Source organism: Canis lupus, chromosome X (assembly GCF_048164855.1).
Source record: "Canis lupus baileyi chromosome X, mCanLup2.hap1, whole genome shotgun sequence".
Taxonomy (NCBI): Eukaryota; Metazoa; Chordata; class Mammalia; order Carnivora; family Canidae; genus Canis; species Canis lupus.
The window spans coordinates 79,745,659-79,771,711 of record NC_132876.1 but is presented as its reverse complement, the minus strand read 5'-3'; the positions used below and the strand labels follow the sequence as shown (position 1 = coordinate 79,771,711).

Genomic DNA, 26,053 nt, shown 5'->3' with positions numbered 1-26,053 from the left:
ATTTGTGAGCCACCACGTTGCATATTTGAATTCTCTGCATAGCACTTACAGGTCATCTTTTTTCTAACCTTGGGGCTAGATGCACTTTGGAATTCAAATTTTTTTCAATTTTAGAAAGGAAGACTTACTGTATATTACATAACTCTGTATACTGCATATACTGTATACTATGTAACTACCGAGAAAGGTCTAGAGCATAACTTATAATGAAACATTAATATTTCTAGAATGAAAAGTATGAACGTTAACATGAAGTGTGAATCAAGACTATAGATAGCCTCACATTACCTCAGGTCAGGTTTTGTCACCTAATGAGTTTGGGTTCCAAAGTATGAGAAAACAACCTTATGCTTTTCAGAACTTTGGGGGTCATGGAATTATGCCTAAAGGCTTGAGCCTTGTCTAACCTTGTTTTGTTGTTGTTGTTAAATTTTTTTTAATTTTTTTAAATTTATTTATGATAGTCACAGAGAGAGAGAGAGACAGAGAGAGAGAGAGGCAGAGGGAGAAGCAGGCTCCATGCACCGGGAGCCCAACGTGGGATTCGATCCCAGATCTCCAGAATCGTGCCCTGGGCCAAAGGCAAGCGCCAAACCACTGCGCCACCCAGGGATCCCCTGTCTAACCCAGTTTTGTGTGTGTGTGTGTGTGTGTGTGTGTGTGTTGTAGTTCTCTCCCTACTAGAAGGTAAGCCCCATGGTGGCAGGGTCTTGTCCTACTGTTTCACCTCTTGGCTACCCAATCCCCAGAGCACTGCCTGGCATGTACTAGACAATCAATACCAATGAATGAATGAATAAATAAGTCAATCAGTCAATCTTGGGAGAATTTGGGGGCCCAGCTTCATGATTCCTTCCTCTGCTTAACTCCAGAGACCTTCACCTCCTCTTGATTTTAACCACTTCTGTCTAGGCAACATTATTAATCTTGCCATGCCCTAGAATGACTCCCCCACTTCCCTGGCATCTACACATCACTATCACACTCTGAACATGTTGTCCCAGTCATTTTGGCTCTTCTTCATCTCACCATTTCTTTTCTTCTTGAACCCTGTTATTCCATGGGTCTTTCCATTTTATTTCAACCTAGCAGCCTCTTCCTACTTTTCTTCTAGCCAGTGTAGACCCTCTCTCATTCCCCTTCTCTCTTTAACCACTCTTGCTGGCACCCTCCACCCATTTGTCCCTTGACATCTACTAATTCAACTTCTTGACTGTTCAGCACAGACTCTGAAGCCAGAAGGCCTGGGTTTGAATTTCAGCTCCATCATTTACTAGCTGAATGACCTTGGGCAAGTTACTTAACTGTTGTACCTCAGTCTTCTCTTCAATAAAATGGGTATAATCAAAGCACCTATCTTGTAGTTATTAGGAATAAATGAGTGAATGACTATATAAGAAAAAAAGGTACTAAGAGCAGTACCTAGCCTCTAGCAAGAGCTACGTAAATGTTAGCTATTCTTACTCTTCTGAGCAGTGCCTCTTAGCCTTTTTTATGCTGTAAAAACCTCTGGCAGTCTGGTGAAACCTAAGGAATCCCTTCCCAAAATAATACTGCATTAAATAGGATATAAAAATAGGATTGCAAAAGAAATATAATTACCAACATAAAAAGAAACACATCTGCAATGTAGTAATATATGTGCTTCTTTATATATTAAATCCCAAGCTCTATCAACAGGTCTCGTGACTACCATGATTTCAAAATAGTGACGTTATTTTGAGAGATCTGTAACAATCCTGATATGCTACGAAAATCTGATTTCTACTGGTAACAAAGCCACAGGTACTGCTAATACTACTGTACTTTGTTACTCACATCCTCTGGAAGGACATACTACACTTGTGTTGGTGATAGTGAAAATAAAGATGCAATTTGCCCCTATCCAAGTCCATGGGCTGCTTGAATTCTCCCTACAGTCTCTGAAGGGGCTATGGACCCTGGGTTAAGAACACTTGTGTTTAGAGCAAATGGAGGCCATTAAGTGAACACTTCCTCTCTTGTCTCTACTCACACTATCCTTTCATTGGGTCTCAGAGAAAAGAGGTCCTATTTGGGGCTTGCTCTTCCCACTGGGCTCTGGGTCCCAGCCCTTCTCTTTTGCTCGGGGCTTTGTGCCATTGAGCATCCTCTCTATTGTACACACCTCTGTCTCAAGATCATTAGAAAACAGGGAACTGAGGGGCACCTGGGTGGCTCAGTCAGTTAAGTGTCTGCCTTCGGCTCAGATCATGATCTCAGAGTCCTGGGATTGAGGCCCCCCCCCCCCAATCGGGCTCTCTGCTCCGCTTTCTTGCTGTCTGTGTCAAATAAATAAGTAATATCTTTTTAAAAAAGGAGAAGAAGAAAAGAAAACAAGGAACTGAGCAAAATCAACTTTTGCACACAACAGATAATCATTACTTTGGGTGTATGTGGGCGAGAAGTGAGAAAAGGGGTATGTCAGGGACATTGTAACAAGCAACATCCAGCATTACCTCACAATCCCCGGGGGGGTATTTGCCCTACCAGGAGATAAGAGAAAAACAAAGGTGGTTTCACCCTTGGGAGATAAAAATCACAAAATAACCCATTTAACCCTTGTGGGTGCCTGCCATTACCCCTGTAAAGACAGAACTGCACTGGCTTCAGCTGACTCTGAGGTGGCATTGGCAAATATAAAGGACTCCAGATGATGGGGAGCCTCCAAATGTGTGCCTGTTGGGGCACAATTTGAATGAATGGTTTAAATTCTGAAGGCATGTGTGGAACACGAGAGTGTGGCCAGCATCTGAGAGTGTGCTGAGGATGCATGCTGCCTGAATATTTACCACTTGAATAATGGGACTGATATCTGAATGAACCCTTTTGATGCCAGCCTAAGTTCATCATGACTTTACCATTGCCCAAATCAATGGCCATTGTTTAACCTTTGTATACTCAGAACTTTCTGGCTGCCTTTGGCATGTTTGATCACTTCCTCTTTTAGAAAACTCCCCTAGGTTTCCATGACACCTAACTCCCCTGGTTCCTCCTACTTCTCTGACTGTTCCTTCTTGGTCTTCTCCCTGGGTTCCTTTTCTTCTGCACTCCCTGTCTTTGGGGAGCTCAATCATCTCTTAGTTTCAATGCTGCCTCTCTGCTGAGGACTTACCAATCTCTACCTCCAGCTCACCTTTCTCCACTGAACTTCAGAATGAGGTAGCGAATCATATGCTGGTCCCCCTATACCAGCTGTCCCTCAGGCACCTACACTTGTCCTAAACTAAACTCAATCATTGCCCTTTAAACCTTCTTTATCTCAGTTGGTAATAACACCATCTTCCCAGGCTCCCAAGCTGGATCTTGGGACTGATGCCCTCTTTATTCTAATTGATTGCCAGATCCTGTTGATTTAACTCCTACATACTTCTTGAATCTGGCGCCTCCTTTTAGCTTACAATTATCACCACTCCAAATCTCTTGTCTATTGTAACTGGTCAGATCCCACAATCATCCCTCTTTCAAGAAACCAGAAGAAGCCTCTTCCTAAAACTCAAATTTTATTAGTTTATCCTCCTTGTTTTAAACCTTTTCAGGGGTTCCTCCTTGCTTTTAGTGTTCTCCATAATCTGCTGTCTGATGTCTGACTTCAGTATGTATAACACTGTACTTTCCAGCAACGATGCACTACTTGATACCGATGAAACTTGGAAGTTTTTGGGTTTGTGAGCAAGCAGCCAAGAAAGAATTATTGAGATGTTTTGGGTGCAAAAAGGTGATTTTACTGTAGCGCAGGGACAGGACCTGTGGGCAGAAAGAGCTGCACTGGGATTGTGAGAAGTGACTGATAACATACTTTTAAATTAGTGGGGGTTAGGGATAGCGTAAGTCTCTAAAGAATTTGGAAACAAGACTTTCAGGACCTTGAGGGACTAGCTGCTGTTAAGATAAAGTGTTTAGAAGATATACAAATGGCCAACAGACACATGAAAAAATGCTCAACATCACTGGGCATCAGGGAAATACAAATCAAAACCACAACGAGATACTATTTTCATACTAGTCACAATGGCTAAAATGAACAAGTCAGGAAATAAATGTTTGCAAGGATGCAGAGAAAGGGGAAACCTCTTACACTGCTGATAGGAACGCAAGCTGGTATAGCCACTCTGGAAAACAGTATGGAGGTTCCTCAAAAAGTTAAAAAGAGAGTACCCTACAACCCAGCAATTGCACTGCTAGGTATTTACCAAAAGGATACAAACATAGTGATCCAAAGGGGCACCTGCAACTCAATGTTTTTATATATTTTTTTTATTTATTCATTCATGAGACACACAGAGAGAGAGAGAGGCAGAGACACAGGCAGAGGGAGAAGCAGGCTCCATGCAGGGAGCCCTACGTGGATCCTGGGTCTCCAGGATCACACCCTGGGCTGAGGGCGGCGCTAAACCGCTGAGCCACCGGGGCTGCCCTAACCCAATGTTTATAGCAGCAATGACCACAATAGCCAAACTATGGAAAGAGCCCAGATGTTCATCAACAGATGAATGGATAAAGAAGATGTGGTATATATATATATACAGTATTTTATTTTTTTTTTTTTTTTTTTTGTTTTTTTTTATATATACAGTATTTTAAAAAATCTTACCATTTGCAACGACGTGGATGGAACTAGACGGTATTATGCTAAGTGAAATAAGTTAATCAGAGAAAGACAATTATCAGATGATTTCACTCATACAAGGAATTTAAGAAAAAAACAGAAGATCATAGGAAAATGGGGGAAAATAAAATAAGGCAAAATCAGAAAGGGAGACAAACCATAAGAAACTCTTAACTATAGGAAACAAACTGAAAGTTGCTGGAGGGGAGGTCAGTGGGGGGATGGGGTAACTGGGTGATGTGCATTAAGGAGGGCATGTGATATAATCAGCATTGGGTGTTATATGCAACTGATGAATCACTGAACTCTACCTTTGAAACTAATAATGCACTCTATGTTAATTAATTCAATTTAAATAAAATAAAAATTTTTAAAAGATACGGTTATTTTAGTCTTTAATAAAACAGAAAGAGTAAGGCATTAAGGCAGCCATGAGTTCCTTGAGGAAGGCCATGCTCTGTATGTTTCAGGTATCTATCGGTGGGCTGTAAACTGTAAGGAGATTTAACTTAATCTGCATTTCTATTGCCTTTGTTTCCCTCAACAAAACTATCCACAGTAATGCCACCAGATAAAATACAGGGTGCCCAGTAACTAAATTTGAATTCAAATGAACAGCAAATAATTTTTAGTGTATCTCCCATGCAATATCTGAGACATGCTTAAAATTTTTTGTTATTTTTATGAAATTATATCTGAGTGGATAGCCTGTATTTTTATTTGCTAAATCTGCCAAGTCTACCCCATAGTTAACCCCCAGGATACCACTGGTGAGATCCCCCTCATCAGGCTCCCACAGCTCTGCATGCCCACCTCTGAACCAATACTTACCCTCCTGAGAGATCAGGGATCCCTTCCTCTTTTTTTTTTAAAGATGGATTTATTGGGACGCCTGGGTGGCTCAGCGGTTGAGCACTTGCCTTTGACTCAGGGTGTGATCCCAGGGTGCGGGATTGAGTCCCGCATTGGACTGCATGCGGGGAGCCTGCTTCTCCCTCTGCCTGTGTCTCTGCCTCTGTGTGTGTGTGTGTCTCTCGTGAATAAATAAATGAAATGTTTTTTTAAAATATATTTATTTATTAGAGAGAGAGAGCACAAGTGGGGAGAGGGGCAGAGGGAGAAGGGTAAGGGCAGAGGGTGAAGGGAGGGGCAGAGAGAGAGAGAGAGAGAGAAGCAGACTCCCTGCTGAGCTTGGAGCCCACAAGGGGCTTGATCTCACAACCTAAGCTGAAATCAAGAGTCCCACACTTAACCTGATACAGGGCCTGATGTAGAACAGATGGCAGTGTCTGTTGAGTGAATAAATGTGTATGCGTGACATTGCAATAAACCTGCATCATTTGGTGGAATTGTTAACCTTAAAAATAAAACTACCAGTTATTTTACCAGAAAAAAAGGGGGGGGGGAGATTATTTGGGAATAGCTGAGAATTGCAATCTAGGACAAGAAAACTATGGCAAAACTACAGGAAACTCCAGAGAACAGAAGGGAGGAACTCTTATAGAGGAAAAGGGGGAGTTGGGAGGATCTGATACAAACTAAATATCCATTGGAGTAAACTGGGACTTTGAAATATAGTGGTTTCTCATTGGGCGAGCTGTTGCTGAAAGAAAAAGAAATCTTCATTTCCTCTACGGTATTAGTAGTTTCCACATGCAAGGTCCACCTCCTCCTGTTAGTTCTGCAATGGATAACTAGTAGGGGTGTGAGAGTTCCCCCTGCCAGCCTCCCAATTTCATTCTAAATGAGATTTCCAGGGATCCCTGGGTGGCTCGGTGGTTTAGCGCCTGCCTTTGGCCCAGGGCATTGTCCTGGGGTCCAGGGATTGAGACCCACATCGGGCTCCCTGCATAGAGCCTGTTTCTCATTCTGCCTGTGTCCCTACCTCTCTCTCTCTCTCTGTGTGTGTGTGTGTCTCTCATGAATAAATAAATAAAATCTTTAAAAAATAAATAAATGAGATTTCCTTTTATTAATTTTCATATTTTCCCCTTTTGATCAAGATCTTTCTTTGAAAGCATCACTGATCAATGCTCAGGTTCTTTATATTGAGTGGTTTTGTCCCTCAGTATCAGGAAGGACCTTTTCTGGCTGTTATGTCCTACGTGGGAGGGAAAGCGCCTAGCAGTTAGAAATCACTTAAGGCCACATTTGAGCAACCAGGAAGGTTAGGAGGGAGAAACCTTAGGTACTTCCCACCTAAAGTCTTTATCTTCTCAAGGTCATGTGTTGGAAATCATCTTGAAGGGTTGAGCCAGATAGCCTTATTGGGTATATTAAGTTTTTTAAAGTTTGATAGGTGACAAAATATGAAACTTAAAATAATTATACAAAACAGAAATAACATTTACAATTTCAAAATGTATGATGGTTCCAAATAAGGATGCTAGATCTGAAAGTAGCCAGCTGAAATGTCTATTGGCACCCATTCCAACTTAGGGGAGAAACTTTCTCCTTATGAAGGCAAAGCTGGAGTCATGTATGCCTCATGGAAGTCTCTGCTTAAAGTGGCCATGAACACCGAATAGTGAATACTGCAAGAGCACACTGAAAGAATTAACTGAATGTATTTGGGAAGAAGATACAGTGCAAACATAAACATGAAGCAACATCTGATTAACTCTTTGCAAAACAGCAAAATTTCAAAGACATTTTAAAATAGTATTATCTCAAAAAACTGTGTGGAACCAAGCATGTTATTGATAATACAGTCTGTAAGGTTGCTAACTCAGAGACCATGTATTTGGATAAGAATCCAAAGTCAGTTAATAGTTCAGATGAAAGAAAGACTTTTGTGAATTCTGAACCTCCCAACCCTTTGGAAAAAGCAAATGAAAATTAACTTGTCCTGGGATCATCATGAGACTGTTTCTGAAAGGCCATAATCAAAAGAAGAGGTTTCCTCCTTCCACAAGGATTTGGGAAATGCAGATGAGGGCCTTGTCTTTCCACAAAAAAGAGAGAAGCAACAGTGAGAAAAAGGTGTACAGGTGTGATCTGGACCTCTTGAAAAAGTTGTCTCATCAGATGTCATCTCCTTCAATTCCGGGAAATCTGTACTTTCAGATGGTGTGCAGGTCAAGGTTTCGTGTTTTCTTTAGATGCATCACATGAATCTAAGTGTCTATTCCCTGGAGTTTGGCAGCATAGGGGCTGGTTTGCAGTTCCTGATAAGGGCCTTTTCAGCGAGGTTGAAGAGTCTTTCTGGACATGTCTTTTCCAACCTAAGAAATCTCCAGGATGCAAGGTGTGATGCTTAAGGTTATCATTCCCCAAGAGTGCACTGTGAAAAGATTGCTTTATCAAAGCACAGTTATTTTTAATATAAGCAGTTAGGCCTTCACAAAATTGAAGTACCAAGACAACGCTTTTGGCGAAGGTATTTGGAGGGTTGCTAGAACTTGTGCTAATTGAGTCTGAATGGTGACATTAGTTCATGTGACAAACTGAAAACTGGGGATAATCATGCACAACGAAAGCAAACATCACATACTCACTGAGGCACCTGGCCAGTAAAATGGGTTCCCTGATCACTATGAAGTTAGTGAGGGGTTCCTCAGGTAGGGACAATCTTTTCTAACAGAAGCAGCAGAGGCCTGTCTACAAGAGAAAGCTTAAGTCCAGTGAGTAAACATATGGATCTTGACTAAAACATATTTATATCCATGATATGGGGAAGCAATATGAAATCCATTCATATGAACAACTTTTCCTGAGTTATACTTTGGACAGGTGGAAAAAGTAATAGAGGCACCTTTACAGAATTATTAACCTTTTTCCGCCAAAACTGGTTCATGAATACCATCGTTTCCTCAATAGTCCAATGGTTTGAGCCTATACAGTTGACATTTTAGAATTTCTGGTAGGGCTGGATTGTTATCTGGCTCAAACCAGAGTTCTCTCATTTTTATCAAACCAACAATTATTAGATTTCCAATATTGTTTTTTTTTCCTCTGGGGCAAATTCTGGGATATCTCTTAGTCAATTTTTCTAAAATCTTATGGCAGAATACCCCCTGGGGCCAGAGGGTTGGCTATTGGTTTTCTTGAGAGTAGCAATTATGGAGGAAATGTCAGTGAGGTGGTTTATTTTGGCTTCCAGAGAATCAAGTATGGAATGCCCAGGAAACTTAATAACAGCTATGGCCACCAGCAAAAGTATAGTAATCTAAGAAACTTAGGGCATAGAAGCCATTTTTAAGTTCATCCCCATTGGAGATAAGGCAATCTCCTTGTTTCTATAACATTCCAAAGTCATGAGCTATCCTGAAGGCATACCAACTATCATTATAAATGTTTGTGGTTTTACCTTTGGCTAAGGTACAAGCCCATATGAGGGTGTATAATTCAGCCTATTGTGCTGAAGTAGCCAAAATGTAAAGGTGCTATTGCAATGGCATGAAAAGGAAATACGCAATAGCATACCCAGCACAATATTTGCCATTTTTATCCTTTAAGTAACTGTCAATAAACCATGAGAAATCTGCCTTGGTCACGAGTTTCCTGTAAAGTGTCATGGAGAGTCAAAAGGTAATCTGTCAATGTTCAGCAGTCATGAGGGGTCTCACCTGGATCCAAATGTAGCTCTTATTGTAAGATCAGATGCCCTAAGTATTTAACCTGAGCTTGAACAAACTAATTTTTCTTTGGAGACTTTATGTCCACTTAAGGCCAAACTTTTTTTTTTTTACCTTGGAATTTTAATTATGTACATAAATAGCAACATGAGAAGGAGGGGTTCTAAGGCTGGACATTATCTCTAGGTGAAAGGATTTCTGATGGGATGCTTGGGTGGCTCAGTTGGTTGAGCATCTGCCTTTGGTTCGGGTCATGATCCCAGGGTCCTGGGAACGAGTCCCACGTTGTGCTTCCTGCTTGGCGAGAGCCTGCTTCTCCCCCTGTCTGCTGCTCCTCCTGCTTATGCATGTGCTCTCTTTCTCTCTCTGACAAATAAGTAAATAAAATCGTAAAAGAAAAAATAAAGAATTTCTGATTAGCTCACTTGTAGTATGGCATCACCCAAGATAACAAAGAAGCTTAGTATAGTTTTTCCTGAAGAATAAAGCCAACTTGGTATATTCAGTACTGACTTCTGTACCATTTTTCTGTAGAAATATTGATTTACGGCATGGAGCTTCCAATATTTACCTATAACTGATAAAAATGGGCAGAGCAGGGGCACCTGGGTGGCTCAGTCAGTTAGGTATCCAGCTCAGGTCTTGATCTCAGGGTGGTGAGTTCAAGCCCTGAATTGGGCTCCATACTGGGCATGGTACCTACTTTAAAAAAAAATAATGGGTAGAGCATGGAGCATTCTACTAATTTCCAGGTGAATTTTTCACATTTCCTGGCTTTTGAAAGTCCTCCTTCCACAAATCTACGATTCTGTATCCTTGTAAACCCCAGTCATATAATTTCTCCCTACTGACCTGGACAAATACGATGGCTTATTGTGGATAATAAACAGAGGCTGTTAATCCCATGAACCCAGGTATATACACCAGTTTTTTTTTTAATTTTTGAACTTCTAGCCAAATGTAGTCCAACAATGCCAGCAAAACCAATAACACCAAGTCTTGGAAAAAATCCAGGAAGTATATTTTGGAGATATTCATAGCTATCTAACCAAGCTCTGCATCTTGGGCTTAATTTGTGAGTATATTTCCTAACACTAATTTGTATATGGCTTGCAATAATGTTGGTGATGTGAGATGCTTTCAAGTTGGGTCCTTGGTTCCTCTACATATTTAGACTGACCCTCAAGAATGGAGTAGAGTGAAAGCTCATTAACCTTCACAGAAGCTGGGTTTTTAAAAAGATTTTATTTATTTATTCATAAGAGACACAGAGAGAAAGGCAGAGACATAGGCAGAGGGGGAAGCAGGCTCCCTGCAGGGAGCCGGAGGCAGGACTCAATCCCAGGACCCCGGGATCAAGACCTGAGCCAAAGGGAAGATGCTCAACCACAAAGCCACCCAGGTGCCTCAACCTTCATGGAAGTTTTGTGAGGTGCTTTTTAGGTGAAGCATAGACTGAAGGTGAGCAGACTCAGACTGGCTGGCTCCACAGACCTCTGAATTACCTTAAACATGTTGCTGGCAGAGGTGGCTCTGGTGGGGTCCAAGGCCAAAAGTGTTAACAGGTGTTTGCTGTCTCCTGTGAAGAGGTTTGAGTAAAGGAGCAGAGAGGCAAATCATCTATGTATTATAACAAGGTAGAGCCTGCAGAAAACTTTATATCATCCATGTGAGCTTTTAAGGTTTGTGAAAAGCAAGGACTCTGTAAAACCCTGGGACAAGTGTTCATCTGTCAAGGTGTATTGCCATTCCTCCTGAGTGAAAGCAAAAAGATATTGGCTATCCTTATCATCTGGAGTACTAAAAATGTACCGCATAGATTAGTTACAGTGATAAATGTGCTTTCAGTGGGCATGGATGTCAGTAGCATGTGAAGCTTAGGAACAACAGTGTGCTAAGGGATAACAGTATTATTTATTGTTCAGAGGTGCTGCACAAGCCTCCATCCTTGGCCATTGGGTTTTCTCACAGGTAAAATAGGGGTGTTACAGGAACTAGTGATAATGAGGGGGGATAATATCCCCTATAACTAGGGAATAATGAGGCCCTAAGCCTTGTAATTTACTATGGGCCTGATGCCCTGAGGGCTTCTTTATTTAGAGGGCCTTAATTATGGGAAGAGGTTTTGAAGGATCTATTTGAATCTTGACCGGAAGTGCGGTATGGATTTTGCCAACATCAGTTGAAAATTTTGCCCATAAAGAGGGTAGTTGATCCAACAGGAGCACATGATCAGTGCCCCTGGACTCAGCTATAATGGCATCAGAGACAGAACAAATAAAAGATGTCAGCCATTTAATTCCCCAAGTTGGCTATTTTGATCACTACTGTCAAATTCTAGAATTACTCCCCCCCCCCTTTGGGAGAAATTTTGGCAAATGCTTTTTTTTTTTTTTTTAATTTTATTTATTTATGATAGTTACAGAGAGAGAGAGAGAGGCAGAGACACAGGCAGAGGGAGAAGCAGGCTCCATGCACCGGGAGCCCGACGTGGGATTCGATCCCAGGTCTCCAGGATCGCGCCCTGGGCCAAAGGCAGGCGCCAAACAGCTGCGCCACCCAGGGATCCCCATTTTGGCTTCTTTCTATGGTTTGTTTTCTTTCTTTCTTTCTTTCTTTCTTTCTTTCTTTCTTTCTTTCTTTCTAGATTTTCATGAATAAATGAATTTTTTTTTAAAGTACAGTTCCAACCAGAACAGTCCCATCTCAAAATGGAGTTGGTCCAAAGTCCTACATGTTTCAAACAGGCACCCATTCCAACAGGAACAGTCTGGTTCCAAACATGACTCAGACCAAAGGTCAGCACAGTTCCACCAGGCCAAATGAGTAATGTCAGAGATTTAAAAAAACAACGAACAAACAAGACCTTAAATAGACCCCGAGTAAATTCTGGAGAGCTCAGACACAAAGCATTAAGCTAGAAAACCAGGAGAAAACTTACTTTCAAAGCCTCAAGGTCTGTAAGAAAGCAGTGAGCCCAATGGGTTATCTATTTGTTCACCAGCCTTGGAGTTATTGGGATGTTTTCTGGATACCATTTAGGGCCACCAAGTAATATACTTTTTAAAATATTTCATTTATTCATTCATGAGAGACACACAGAGGGAGAGAGGCAGAGGGAGAAGCAGGCTCCACGCAGGGAGCCCGATGCAGGACTCGATCCGGGGACTCCAGGATCACACCCTAAGCTGAAGGCAGAGGCCCAATGGCTGAGCCACCTAGGTGTCCCAAGGCCACCAAGTATTTTTTTTAAAGATTTTATTGATTTATTCATGAGACACACACACACACAGAGAGAGAGAGAGAGAGAGAGAGAGAGAGGCAGAGATACAGACAGGAGAAGCAGGCTCCACGCAGGGAGCCCGACGTGGGACTCCATCCTGGGTCTCCAGGATCAGGCCCTGAGCCAAAGGCGGCGCTAAACCGCCAAGCTACCCGGGCTGCCCACCACCAAGTAATATTAAGCTTAAAAATAAAACTCTCAGGGGGTACCTGGGTGGCTCAATGGGTTGTGTCTGAGTCTTAGTTTCAGCTCTGGTAGGATTCTCAGAGTCATGGGTTTAAGCCCTGGGTTGGCTCTATGCTCTGTGGGGAGTCTGCTTACCCTCTACCTCCCGCTGCTTGTGCGTTCTTTCTTTAAAATAAAAATAAATAAAATCTTTAAAAAAATTGAAACTCTCAGTTATTTTACCAGAAAAATAAAAGGAATACCCGAGAATTGCAATCCAACACAAATAAGCTAAGACAAAGCCATAAGCAAGTCAGGAGAACAAAAGGGGGGAACTCTCTTTTATAAAAGAAAAGTCGGGGGTGGGGGTGGGGGTGGGAGGAGCTGTTATAAATTAAAAGTCTCTTGGAGTAAACTGGGAGAAGTATAGCGGCTTCTCATTGGCTAAAATGTCACCGTCTCTCATTGGCTGGGCTGTTGAGACAGTAGGAGGAAGAAATCTTCCTTCCCCCTGCTGGGTTCGAAAAGTAGCATGAACTTGCAAGATGTGTTTCCGAATCCTTTTGGGTCTGTATTCATAACTAGTGCTGGAGTGAGAGCTCCCCCTGCCAGCCTCCGAATTCCATTCTAAATGGGGTTTCCTTTTATTGATTTTTACAGAATCAACAAGTGTTATGATCAGTACATAGAGTCAGTTCCACTTATATCCACCTCCCCTTCACAGCTTTGAAAGAATTACCTCAAGGTTTACACATTCACCCCGCAGACAAGCTAGAAAGCCAAAAGTCATCTGCAGGCTTAGTGAAGCCATTATAGGACCGGTTTGGGGTTCTTGTCGGAGGAAGAAAAGCAGTGGAAGACTACCCCTATTCTGACTACATGGAGGTCAAGGAAGGCAAAGAGGACGGGAGCAAGGGAAGAAGTGGGGGAGGAAAGAAAGAGAATGAGGACAGCTTGAAGGAAAGGCAGAAGAGCAAGCAGGTAGGAATGAATAGAAATGAGGAGTCAGTTGGCATCAGAGGAGGAGTAGAGCCAGACGGCAGGGGGAGTAGTAACGATCATCCTCATTGCTGTGCCCTCTACCTTAGTCCACTTGCACCATGTGGGACTGCCATGTGGAGGTGTAGGGCACAGTGAGGAGACTCTGATTCGTCACCACAGGGAGCCCAAAGGTGGCTCAAGCCCTCAAAAGGCCTGAGGGAACCTAAAAGGCCTGGTGAAGGGGCTTGGGCTGGCCGCAAATCCTATTTTTTTTTATTTCTGCAACTTCCAGAAAGACGCCCGCTCTGGGACCAAGGATTGGACAGCGACGTACAGGCTGCACCCCCTCTAAGTCATCTTAGATTCACGATGCTTGTTACTTACTCTTTTAGAGGGACTGCTAGCTAAACAGAAGGATTCACACTTAGACTCCAATATGGGGCCGTCCTACAGACCTGAATTACTGTGAGAAGACAAGATCCAGGGAGAGGAAGGAGGGTGGCAGGGGACTCGGAGATGGGCCAGCCCAGCTCGGCGCCGCCACTCACAGAACCTAGCCTGCTGGAGCGGCGCGCGACGTCCGCGCATGCGCTCTCCGCTCAGACCGGGCCTTCCCTCAAGAGTCGGGCGGTACTCGGTGGAAGTGCTGTCCGCGCATGCGTATCCCGCTCTCAAGTTCCCAGTGGAGCTGGAGGAGTCCCCTGTGGAGCTGGCTGGGAGATTGAGTGGAAGGGCCATAGCCCAGCCCATAGGGGGTGGCTGTTTGGGGATTTGGACGAAGCGGTGTGTGACAGCGACGAGTCAGAGGGCTGAAGAGGATAAGTGCGGCCCCCAAGGGCGGTTTACACCGGTCCAGAGTCCTCAGAGGTTGAAGGGCAATTGGGGTTGCTCTTTTCGCCTGGATTGCAATTTGCTGTCTCCCGAAGGAGACTGGAAACCAGAGGACTGAAGGGAGTGAGAGTGTTAAACCCGGAGGAAACACCTCTCCATCCCGTCCTTACATCTCCATGCCCTAAAAGGGACTCAATCAAGTCTGGTCGCCCTTTTTTTTTTTTTTTTTGTAAACAAAATGTAATACAACTGTATAGTCAAATAATAATGGTTAAAGGACATTTTATTAGATACAACTTTTAAAAAATTAAACTATGCACAAAGTATATTTAAACAAGGCATATTAGTATTAATGTGCTACAATCAAATTGAGAGCAAAGAAGTACAAAGCATTTTTCACTGTAAAGATACTGGAGCCTCTCACTGAAAGCAAATGACATTTGGCTGTCATCGGTTTGTACAAGTTGTAAAGCATATTATGCTTTTTTTCAACACTGTAATTGTTGTCTTACCCAGCTCCAGAAATTCTCAAAACTTTAAATAAAAGAAACTGGGGGAGGGATGACGGGGAAAGCAAGAGTAAGAACTTTTTCAAGAAATATAAATGAAAAAGCCTGTAGAAGGAAAAAAAATAGTACATAAGAATGGAACAAAAATATCCCCCTCGGAAGAAAATCTACATTTGGACAGTAATTGCGCTGCACTCCACCCCTAGTCTTCCAGGCAGTTCCAGGGCCCCACCCCACACTCTGGAGGACTCTAAGTCAAAAAGAGGAGGTTCTGTGAGGGCGGGGGTTGAAAGACCTGCTATGGAGCCTCCTGCCTCCATGGCCTGGGAAGAACGGCTGCTTCCTCATCCAGCACTGGACCTGAGGAAGACGCCAGACGGGCCTGGCAAGCCCCCAGAAGAGTGACTTCAGACCACTGATCAGGAAGTGAAGCCTGAAAGAGGTGCACAGGAGCCCAGCGTGAGACTAAATTAATGACTGACACATGACCCCTGTACAGAAAGGGAAAGGAGCCATTGGCTTCTCCAGCCAGGTGCAAAGTCACAGAAGCTTCAAGGAGCTTAAAGCCTAAGTACTTCTTATAAATGAGGATCCTGAGGCCCAATCGTACCATCTAACTATATGATGGGTCAGGCTCTGTTGTGAGTGTATTTACTCTGTTAATCCTCACAACAACCCTACGAGGTAGGCATTACAATCATCCCCATTTACAGATGAGAAAAGTAAGTTCTGGAAAGTTAAGCCACTTTGCAAACTCATGTAACTAGTAAGGAGGAAAGCAGGACTTAATCTGGTTTCAGAGTCTGCATTCTTATGAGCACAAGCTTGTATTGCTCTGGGTATAGAGACCACATAAGAGAATCTCAGTAGAAGATGAAGATTGAAACTCATTTTCTGAGTACCTACTCTCACACTATTGTGTTTCTCACACATTATTTCAATCTTTCCAACAACTCTGTAAGGAAGGAAGTGGAGGAAACTGATAGAGGTTCTGTATCCTGCCCAGGTCACAGAGAGTAGCTGGACCAAGTTGATGAAGCAACTTGGTAACAAATTAGTTAGCCAAGACAGCTGAGGAGACTAAAATCTAGTTCTATCTCTCAATCCTGGGGCCTTTTTTTTTTTTTACTACATGCATTTTAACAAACATTTATTTGTTCATTCAGCAGATGTTTGTCATGCAAATGTTCTTGCAGGCACTGAGGATTCAGCAGTGACCCAAACGGACATGGTCCCTGTCCTGGAGTCTCGGAGGGAGGGTGAAGGTGGAGGGTGTCAAAGATCAACAAAACCCAACATTTGTTAAAGCAATGAAGACAGATTTTATCCAGTAACTACTGCCAGTAGGGGAAAGAGTTGAGCTCCATTCCAATTTTTGCAGAAGTGACTGGGTATTTTATTTTTTAAAGATTTATTTATTTCAGAGAGACAGTGAGTGAGGGGGTGGGGAGAGGGAGAGGGAGAGCAGACTCCCCGCTGAGCCAAGAGCCAGGTCGGGGCTCTATCTCTGTACCCTGAGATCACAACCTGAGCTGAAACCAAGAGTCAGATGCTTAACCAACTGAGCCACCCAGGTACCCCGTGACTGGGTATTTTAAAGGGAGGATGAGGGAGGAGGGAGAAGGCTGGGTGGCTCAGTTGTTTGGGTATCTGCCTTCTGCTTGGGTCCTATTATTGAGCCCTGCATGTCAGGCTCCCTGCTCAGCGGGAAGCCTGCTTCTCCCTCTCCCTCTGCCCCTCCTCCTGCTTGTGCTCACGTGCTCTCTCTCTCTCAAATGAATTTTAAAAATCTTTTTTTAAGATTTTATTTTATTTATGAGAGACACAGAGGGAGAGGCAGAGACATAAGAAGGCTCCCTGTGGGGAACCCGACGCGGGACTCCATCCCAGGACCCCAGGATCACGACCTGAGCCAAAGGCAGATGCTCAGCCACTGAGCCACCCAGGTGCCCCTAAAAAAAATTTGTTTTTAAAGTTAACCTTTCCTATGGTCACCCAGCTGTACAGGGCTGCATCGGCCAGGAGAGAGGGGTGCCTTTTTCTAATAACTACAGGCCAGCCATACTGTGAGCAGGAGGGGCAGGCTGCCCAGAACGGCACCTTTGTCTATACAGAATGAAGGTGCTAAATAGGCAAGCTGTGGCTTGTGTGCCAGGTGCTGAGCTAGTAGTTGCCAGGGTAGCAGACCAGGTATGAGGTTACTGGAAAAGCTGAAGCACCCGAGTAGTTGTCTTAAAAACAAAAACAAAAAACCAGTGCCATGAACAATGAATGTACATTACCTTATCACAGGGCCCATAGTGGTAATCCGGTGGGCGTGTTCAACCCCTCCATGGAGAAACAGCAGTGAGGACTAAACAGAGGAAAGTGTGATACATCCAGTACTCACTGATACTTGAGTGTGACTTCATTCGGGTGACTGAACCCCTTTTAGCCCCCTCCTCCTGCATCCCCCTTCTCTCTCCCCCTTCAGGCTCTCTCTGGGTCTCTCCTTCCCATTCCTTTTATTTCAACAGAATTGAGCATTCATTACCTGGTACAGTGCATGCAAAAATGTCCTCACTGGTGTCCCCAAAATCAGGTAGAGGAAACAGACACGTTTTTCTAAATGTATTGAGTTACTGATTTATACCTTTCTATTTTATGTAAAGGATTTGAAGCGGCTGTCAAAAGAGTTATCTTTTCCTGCCACTATACTAAGGTGGATGATAGAACGAACGTAGGGCAAGATGATGATAAGAATCTCTTCATTTGTCTTGCTTTATATTTTTAAAGCTTTTATTTTTAAGTAATCTCTATACGCAACATGGGGCTTGAACTCACAACCCTGATATCAAGAGTTGTACACTTCTGACTGAGCCAGCCAGGTGCCCCTATTTATTTTGCTTTAAAAATGTTTATATTGAGTACTTATGTTGCATATAGTTATTTTGTCATCTTCTTTTCAAGTGTGCAGAAAGGCAGATCATAATATAAAACATCCCCAGTTTCATCAGATCTTCATGTTTTGGCATGTTTACTTCAAGATCTGATTTTTTTTTTTAAAGAGAGCATTAACAAAGTGGTTAATTATCTCTGCAATTCCCTCAGGTGCATCCCTTTTCCTTCTCCAGTTACCATTATCCTGAATCTGGAGTTCATCAAGCTCATGCAGGTTTTGTTCTCCAACTTTATTTCAAAGCATCCATAAATGTTTCATAGTATTTTGTAAACATGACATAGTCTTGTTCTCTACCAGCATTGTTAACACTGTGTGGCCCCTGTGTTGGTAGTGAAGCTGTAGAATTCTCTATATTTACATGGTGCTTCCAGCACCCAAAGGACTTTAGGGTCCATTATTTCCTGTGATCTTCACATAGACCTCCTAAGGAAGCTAAACAAGTGTTATGATCCTTATTCAGCTCAAGAAGAAACGACGATTCAGGGAGTGAAGGGACTTGCCCCAGGGCCGCAGAGGGGCAGAGGCCCAGGCTTACCAGTTCCTAGCTCGGTGCAGTTTCCACTAGTTAACTACCATCTGGGTGATAATGTGAGTTGTGTCAGCAAGACAAGTGTGAGCGACAGACCCGAGAGCGGCAAGTGGGAGGGAGAGGAGAGGAGAGGAGCTTGGAGATGAGGGTAGGAAGTAAAGGTAGATAAGGGAGGAAGAAATAAAAGGGCAGAACCAATGGAGGGAGCTGTATGGCTTTAAATCTACCAGTGATTCTCACTGTTGGCCACTCTTTGGGATCGCCTGGGAGCCTCAGAAAAATACTGTTGCCTGAAATCCACCCCCAGAGATCTAATGTAATTGGCCTGCAGGGTGGCCTGAGCAGCTGGATGTTGAAAAGCTCCCCAGCTGGTTTTGAATGTATAGCTGAGGCTGTGAACCATTGACTAAGCAAAGCAATTTATCAAGCAGTGAATTGGTTGAGGAGGCGGTACTCAAAGACTGGCTTATTAACATTAATAAGATCTTCGACCTCAAAGCCTGGCTTGATAATGCAATGTAAATAAGGTATTGAGATCTTAGCCCTAGATTGTATGGAAAGAAATGGGCTAAAACGAAAGAGGTGATAATCCAGTTTCCTTGGTGCTGTTCATACTAGGCTTATACTATTGTGTTCAGTTACCGGGCTTTAACTTGAAGGGAAGACCAGCAATTTTCACAATGGATACCAGTAACCCCCCACAGAGTAAAAAGCATTCAGCAAACATTCTCTGAGTACTTCCTTTATGCAAGGTCTGTGCTGCTGGGAAGTAAGAGAGATGGAAAAAAATCACAGCCCTTGCTCTCAGGAAACTCATACTAACAGGCAACCAGACAAATACAAGAGAACACAATGTGCTGAGTGCCAGTGATCAATCTAAAGTGCTAGGGAACAGAGGGCAGAGAGAGGAGTCTCAGGGAGACTGGCAGAGGGGCTCAGGGTGAGCTTTATAGGCGTGCTGCCTGAGCTGAGTGTCAAAGGGCAAGTAGGAGTTGTTTCAGGACGTAGTTGAGGCTGGGGGTTGGGAAGAGCACCTGCAAAGAGTTAGGTATAAGTGGAGCTGCAAATTAGTATGGTAGAAGCCCAAGGGATGACTATGCAGTGGAACAGAAGCAGGTGACGAGGTCCGAAAGGTGGGCCTGTTCTTTTTTTTTTTTTTTTTTACACCCTCTAGGCATCACGGAATCTTGATCAAAGAGAAGAGTGTGGGGGAGAACAACGAGGTCCTCATGGAAGAGAGGGCATCTAATTGGGGCTTGGAAATGATAGAATTTCAACAGGCAGGGATATGGGGTGGAGAAAAAGGCTTCCCAAGCAGGGGTAGGGGGAAATGTGGAGGCAGGAATGAGCCTGATATATCTCAGTGCAGCAAGGGGACCAATAATCTGATACAAATGAGCAAAACCATCTGAAGCGCTTTTTAAAAATATCCATGCCTGGGGACGCCTGGCTGGCCCAGTGGTTGTCTGCCTTCGACTCAGGGTGTGATTCTGGGGTCCCACATTGAGATCCCCAAGGGGATCCTGCTTCTGCCTCTGCCTGTGTCTCTGCCTCTCTATGTGTCTCGTGAATAAATAAATAAAATCTTAAAAAAAAATCCATGCCTGGGCTCCAATGCCCCCTTTCCCCAGAGATTCTAATTTGCATGGTCTAGGGATGGAACCCAGGCATCAGTATTTTTTCTTTTAGATTCATGTAGTTATTATTATGTGGAAATGGCTGACCAATACCCTAATTGTGTGAGCCAGTGGATCACCGCCCTTTTTTTTAATTAAGCTTTCAATTTTAATTCCAGTATAGTTAACATACACTGTTATATTAGTTTGAGCTGTACAATATAGTGATTCCACAATTCCATACATCACCCAGTGTTCATCACAAGTGTACTCCTCAAACCCATCTATTTCACCCATCCCTCCTCACCCCTGCTCTGGTAACCATCAATTTAGTTTGTTCTCTATAGTTTGTTTTTGCTCATTGTTTTGTTTCTTAAGTTCTTTATTTATTTTTAAAGATTTTTATTTTTTTATCCATGAGAGGCAGAGAGAGAGGCAGAGACACAAGCAGAGGGAGAAGCAAGCTCCATGCAGGGAGCCGGACGTGGGACTCGATCCCGGGTCTCCAAGATCAAGCCCTGGGCTGAAGGTGGCGCTAAACAGTTGAGCGCCCCCCCCCCCCCCCACCGGGCTGCCCTCTTAAGTTCTACATGAGTGAAATCATATGATATTTGTCTTTCTCTGATTTATTTTGCTTAGTGTTATACTCTCTGGATCCATCCATGTTGTTGCAAATGGCAAGGTTTTTTTTTTTTCTTTCTTTCTTTCTTCTTTCTTCTTTCTTTTTTGAGAGAGTGAGAGAGTACGTATGACTGGGGTGGGGGTAGGGGCATCCAAATTGGTAAGGAAGAAGTAAAACTTTCACTATATGTAGATGACATGATACTATATATAGAAAACCCTAAAGACTCCACCAAAAAACTGTTAGAACTGATAAGTGAATTCAGTAAAGTCACAGGATACAAGATTGATGCACAGAAATCTTTTGCATTTCTACACGCTAATAATGAAGCACCACAAAGAGAAAATATGGGGCACCTAGCTGGCTCATTATAGAGCATGAGACTCTTGATCTCAGGGTTGTGACTTTGAGCTCCAAATTGGATGTAGAGATTGCTTAAAAGTAAACCAAAAAAAATTTTAAAAAGAGAAATTAAGAAAGCAATCTCATTTAAATTGCACCAAAAATAATAAAATACCTAGGAACAAGCTTAACCAAAGAGGTGAAAGACCTGTATTCTTAAAACTATAAAATTCTGATGAGAGAAATCAAAGACGACACAAAGAAATGGAAAGACATTCCATGCTCATGGCTTGGAAGAACAAATATTGTTAAAATATCCATACTACCCAAAGAAATCTACACACTAAATGCAATCCCTATCAAAATATCAACAGCATTTTTTTACAGAACCAGAACAAACAATCCTAACATTTGTATGGAAACACAGAAGACTCCTGAATCTTTTTTTTTTTTTTTTTTTTTTTTTTGACTCCTGAATCTTGAAAAAGAAAATCTTGAAAAAGAAAAACAAAGCTGGAGGCATCACAATTCCAGACTTCAAGCTATATTACAAAGCTGTAGTCATCAAAACAGTATGGTACTGGGACGCCTGAGTGGCTCAGTGGTTGAGCATCTGCCTTCAGCTCAGGACATGATCCCTGCGGGGAGCCTGTTTCTCCCTCTGCCTATGTCTCTGCCTCTCTCTGTGTGTCTCTCATGAATAAATAAGTAAATAATCTTTAAAAAACAGTATGGTACTGTCACAAAAATAGGCACATAGATCAACAGAACAGAAAACCCAGAAATAAACCTACAATTATATGGTTCATTAACTTTTGACAAAGGAGGCAAGAATATCCAATGGGAAAAAGACAGTCTCTTCAATAAATGGTGTTGGGAAAACTGGACCACTGTCTTACACCATACACATAAATAAATTCAAAATGGATTAAAGACCTAAATGGGAGACCTGAAACCATAAAAATCCCAGAAGAGAGCATAGGCAGTAATTTCTCTGACATTGGCCATAGCACCATCTTTCTAGATGTGTCTCCTGAGGCAGGGAAACAAAAGCAAAAATAAACTATTGGGACTACATCAAAATAAAAAGCTCTTGCACCATGGTGAGATGAGCACTGGATGTCATACCGTATGATGGTAAATTGAATTTAAATAATTTTTTAAAAAAAGCTTCTGCACAACAAAGGAAACAATCAACAAAACTAAAAGACAACCTACTGAATGGGAGAAGATATTTGCAAATGACGTATCCAAAAACTATAAAGAACTTATCCAACTCAACACCCAAAAAACAAATAATCCAACTAAAAAATGGTCAGAGGACATAAACAGACATTTCCCCAAAGAAGATATCCAGACACATGAAAAGATGCTCAGCATCACTTATCATCAGGGAAATGCAAATCAAAACTACAATGAAGGGGGCCTGGGTGGTTCAGTCGGTGGGGCATCTGCCTTTGGCTCAGGTCATGATCTCAGGGTCCTGGGATCAATCCCTGCATCGGGCTCCCTGCTCAGTGACGAGTCTGCTTCTCCCTCTTCCTATCCCTCTGTGATCTCTCTCACTCTCATCGGCACTCTCTCTCTCTCTCTCTCAAACAAGTAAATAAAATCTTAAAAAACTACAATGAGGGATCCCTGGGTGGCGCAGCGGTTTAGCGCCTGCCTTTGGCCCAGGGTGCGATCCTGGAGACCCAGGATCGAATCCCACGTTGGGCTCCCGGTGCATGAAGCCTGCTTCTCCCTCTGCCTGTGTCTCTGCCTCTCTGTGTGTGTGTGTGTGTGTGTGACTATCATAAATAAATAAAAATTAAAAAAAAAACTACAATGAGTTTATCACCTTACACCTGTCAGAATGTCTAAAATCAGAAACACAAGAAACAACAGGTGTTGGTAAGGATATGGAGAACAAGAAACCCTTGTGCACTGTTGGTGGGAATGCAAGCTGCTGCAGCCACTGTGGAAGACAGTATGTAGGTTCCTCAGAAAGTTAAAAATAGAGCTACCGTACAGTCCAGTAATTGCACTACTGAGTATTTACCCAAAGAATACAAAAACCACGAATGCAAAGGAATACACATACCCCTGTTTGTAGCAGCATTATTTACAATAGCCAAATTATGGAAGCAGCCCAAGTGTCCATCCATAGATAAATGGATAATGAACACACACATATACAATGGAATATATTATTCAGCCATAAAAAAGAATGAAACCCTTAGATGCCTGCCTGGGTGGCTCAGTTGGTTAAGTGTCTGACTCTTTTTTTGGGCTCAGGTCATGATCTCAAGGTTGAGGATCAAGGCCCACATCAGGCTCTGCACAGAGCATAGGGCCTGCTTGGAATTCTCTATCTTCCTCTGCCCCTACCCCCACCCCAGTCATACACACTCTCTCTCTCTCTCTCTCTCTCTCTCTCTCTCTCAAAAAAAAAAAGAACAAAACCTTGCCATTTGCAACAACATGGATGGATCCATAGAGTATAACACTAAGCAAAATAAATCAGAGAAAGACAAATATCATATGATTTCACTCATATGTAGAACTTAAGAAACAAAACAATGAGCAAAGGCAAACTATAGAGAACAAACTAAACTGATGGTTACCAGAGCGGGGTTAAGGAGGGATGGGTGAAATAGGTGATGGGTTTGAGGAGTGCACTTGTGATGAGCACTGGGTGATGTATGGAATTGTGGAATCACTATATTGTACAGCTCAAACTAATATAACAGTGTATGTTAACTATACTGGAATTAAAATGTAAAAGAACTGACAGGTTTTGGGAAGAAGGGAGGGAGAGTGTTTGAATATATCCTCTATACCCCAGGGATTTAAAAAGAACTCTTGCATTGAAAAAAGAATGATTGATTCTCATCACATGCAAACTCCTTTTTTTTTTTTTTTCACATGCAAACTCCTAAGGAAATAATGGATCCAAACAATGGCTATCTAGGGCCAGAAAGTTTTGTGAGAGAGCCAGACATACATGCCTCCTGATGGAAGCACTCATACTACCACCTATGAAGTATACTTGCCTAAAGACTGGATCAACCTGGGGATCCAACTCCCATTTTATAGATATCTAGGCAACAGAGGAACATGTTGAACAAGACCATGAGAAATAATCAGCTTAATAATTCCTTCAGGTTCGTACTTGAAGCTCACCTCCTCAGTGAGGTCTGCCCTGACCATCTCATATAAAATAGTATATCCTCCCTTATCCCCAACCACCTGGCACTCATCCCTTTGCTTTGCACTCAGTATCATCATCTGAGTTTTTTTCAAAGATTTTATTTATTTACTCATGAAAGACACACAGAGAGAGGCAGAGACATAGACAGAGGAAGAAGCAGGCTCCCCACAGGGAGCCCAATGCAGGACTCGATCCCAAGACCCCAGGATCACGACCTGAGCCAAAGGCAGTTGCTGAACCAGTGAGCCACCCAAGTGCCCCTATTTTCTGAGTTTTTAATTTTCATTATTTGTTTATTATTTGTCTGTGTCCTACAAAAAAAGTGACATTGATGAAGCCAGGGTCTTTGTCTGCTGTGTTGCTGTGTCCCCAGCAGCTAGAACATGGCCTGGTACAGATTTAAGCAATACATAAACATCTGTGGAATAAATGCATACATGAGTGAATGGATCTGGCAGAGCATCAGAGCAGTAGTCCCAGCCCAGCTCAGCCCTCATGATAATTCTCCCACCTGTTTTCTGTCCATTGGAAGGAGGTGGGCACCTTATTTCCAAGCCCTTCCCCAGGACATTAAGGCAGAAGTGGGGCTCATGGCTCATCTTCAAAGGCTATTGCACATTTTGTTAGAAAATACACTCCCTCAGTCCTCAATACAAATAAATATGACTTCTGTTTCTCTTTTCCCAGAGTGGAAGAAAATGAGGAATAAAATTCTATCAACATTCTCTGGACAAATTCCCAGTACATAGAGTTACTTGAATCACAATAGGTCAGTTGGGGAATTTCCTTTTTCTTTATTCTGGAACAGTGTATATATCTAGTTGATAAATTGAGACAAAGTGATAGAAACATATCTAGAGCTGTACCATCCAGTATGGTAGCCACTAGGTATATGTATCTATTTACATTTAAATTAATTAAAATTAGGGTGTCTGGGTGGCTCAGTCGGTTAAGCATCTGCCTTCGGCTCAAGTCATGATCCCAGGGTCCTGGGATGGAGCCCTGCATGGAGATCCCTGCTCAGTGGGGAGTCTGCATCTCCCTCTCCCTCTACCCCTCCCTCCTGCTCATGTTCTCTCTCTCTCTCAAATAAATAAAATCTTTTTGAAAATGAATTAATTTTTAAAAAATATTTTATTTATTTATGACAGATACAGAGAGAGAGAGAGAGAGGCAGAGACACAGGCAGAGGGAGAAGCAGGCTCCATGCACCGGGAGCCCGATGTGGGATTCGATCCCAGGTCTCCAGGATCACGCCCTGGGCCAAAGGCAGGCGCCAAACCGCTGCTCCACCCAGGGATCCCTGAAAATGAATTAATTAAAATAAAATATCTGACACATGCTGTGACATGGATGAATCTTGAAGAAATTATGCTAAGTGAAATAAAACAATTACAAAAGGATAAATTCTATATGATTCCACTTATATAAAGTACCTGGAATAGTCCAATTCATAGAGTCAGAAAGTAGAATGGTGGTTGCCAAGGACAAAGGAATGATTGTTTGATTACAGAGTTTTAGTTTTGCAAGAGGAAAAATGTTCTGGAGATGCATGGTGGTGATGATGGTTGCATACCAATGAAATGTATCTAATTCCACTCAACTGTATGCTTAAAAATGGTTAAGATGGTAAATTTCATGTTACTTTGTTACTATTTTGTGTATTTTACCACACTTAATAAAGTAAAAATTCAGTTCTTCAGTTACACTTGCCACATTTTAAGTGCTCAATAACCATATATGCCTAGTGGCTACTGTATTGAACAGTGCAAATATAGAACATTTCTGTCATTCAGAGCATTTTATTGGACAGTGCTGGTTTAGAGTTATGGCAGAA

At 42.6% G+C, this 26,053-nt stretch overlaps 1 pseudogene; it reads right to left on the bottom strand.

The window, feature by feature from the left end:
- Nucleotides 1–9,945: 9,945 nt before the first annotated feature.
- Nucleotides 9,946–11,069, bottom strand: LOC140628515 (MICOS complex subunit MIC26 pseudogene; annotated as a pseudogene).
- Between the last annotated feature and the right edge of the window lie 14,984 nt (nucleotides 11,070–26,053).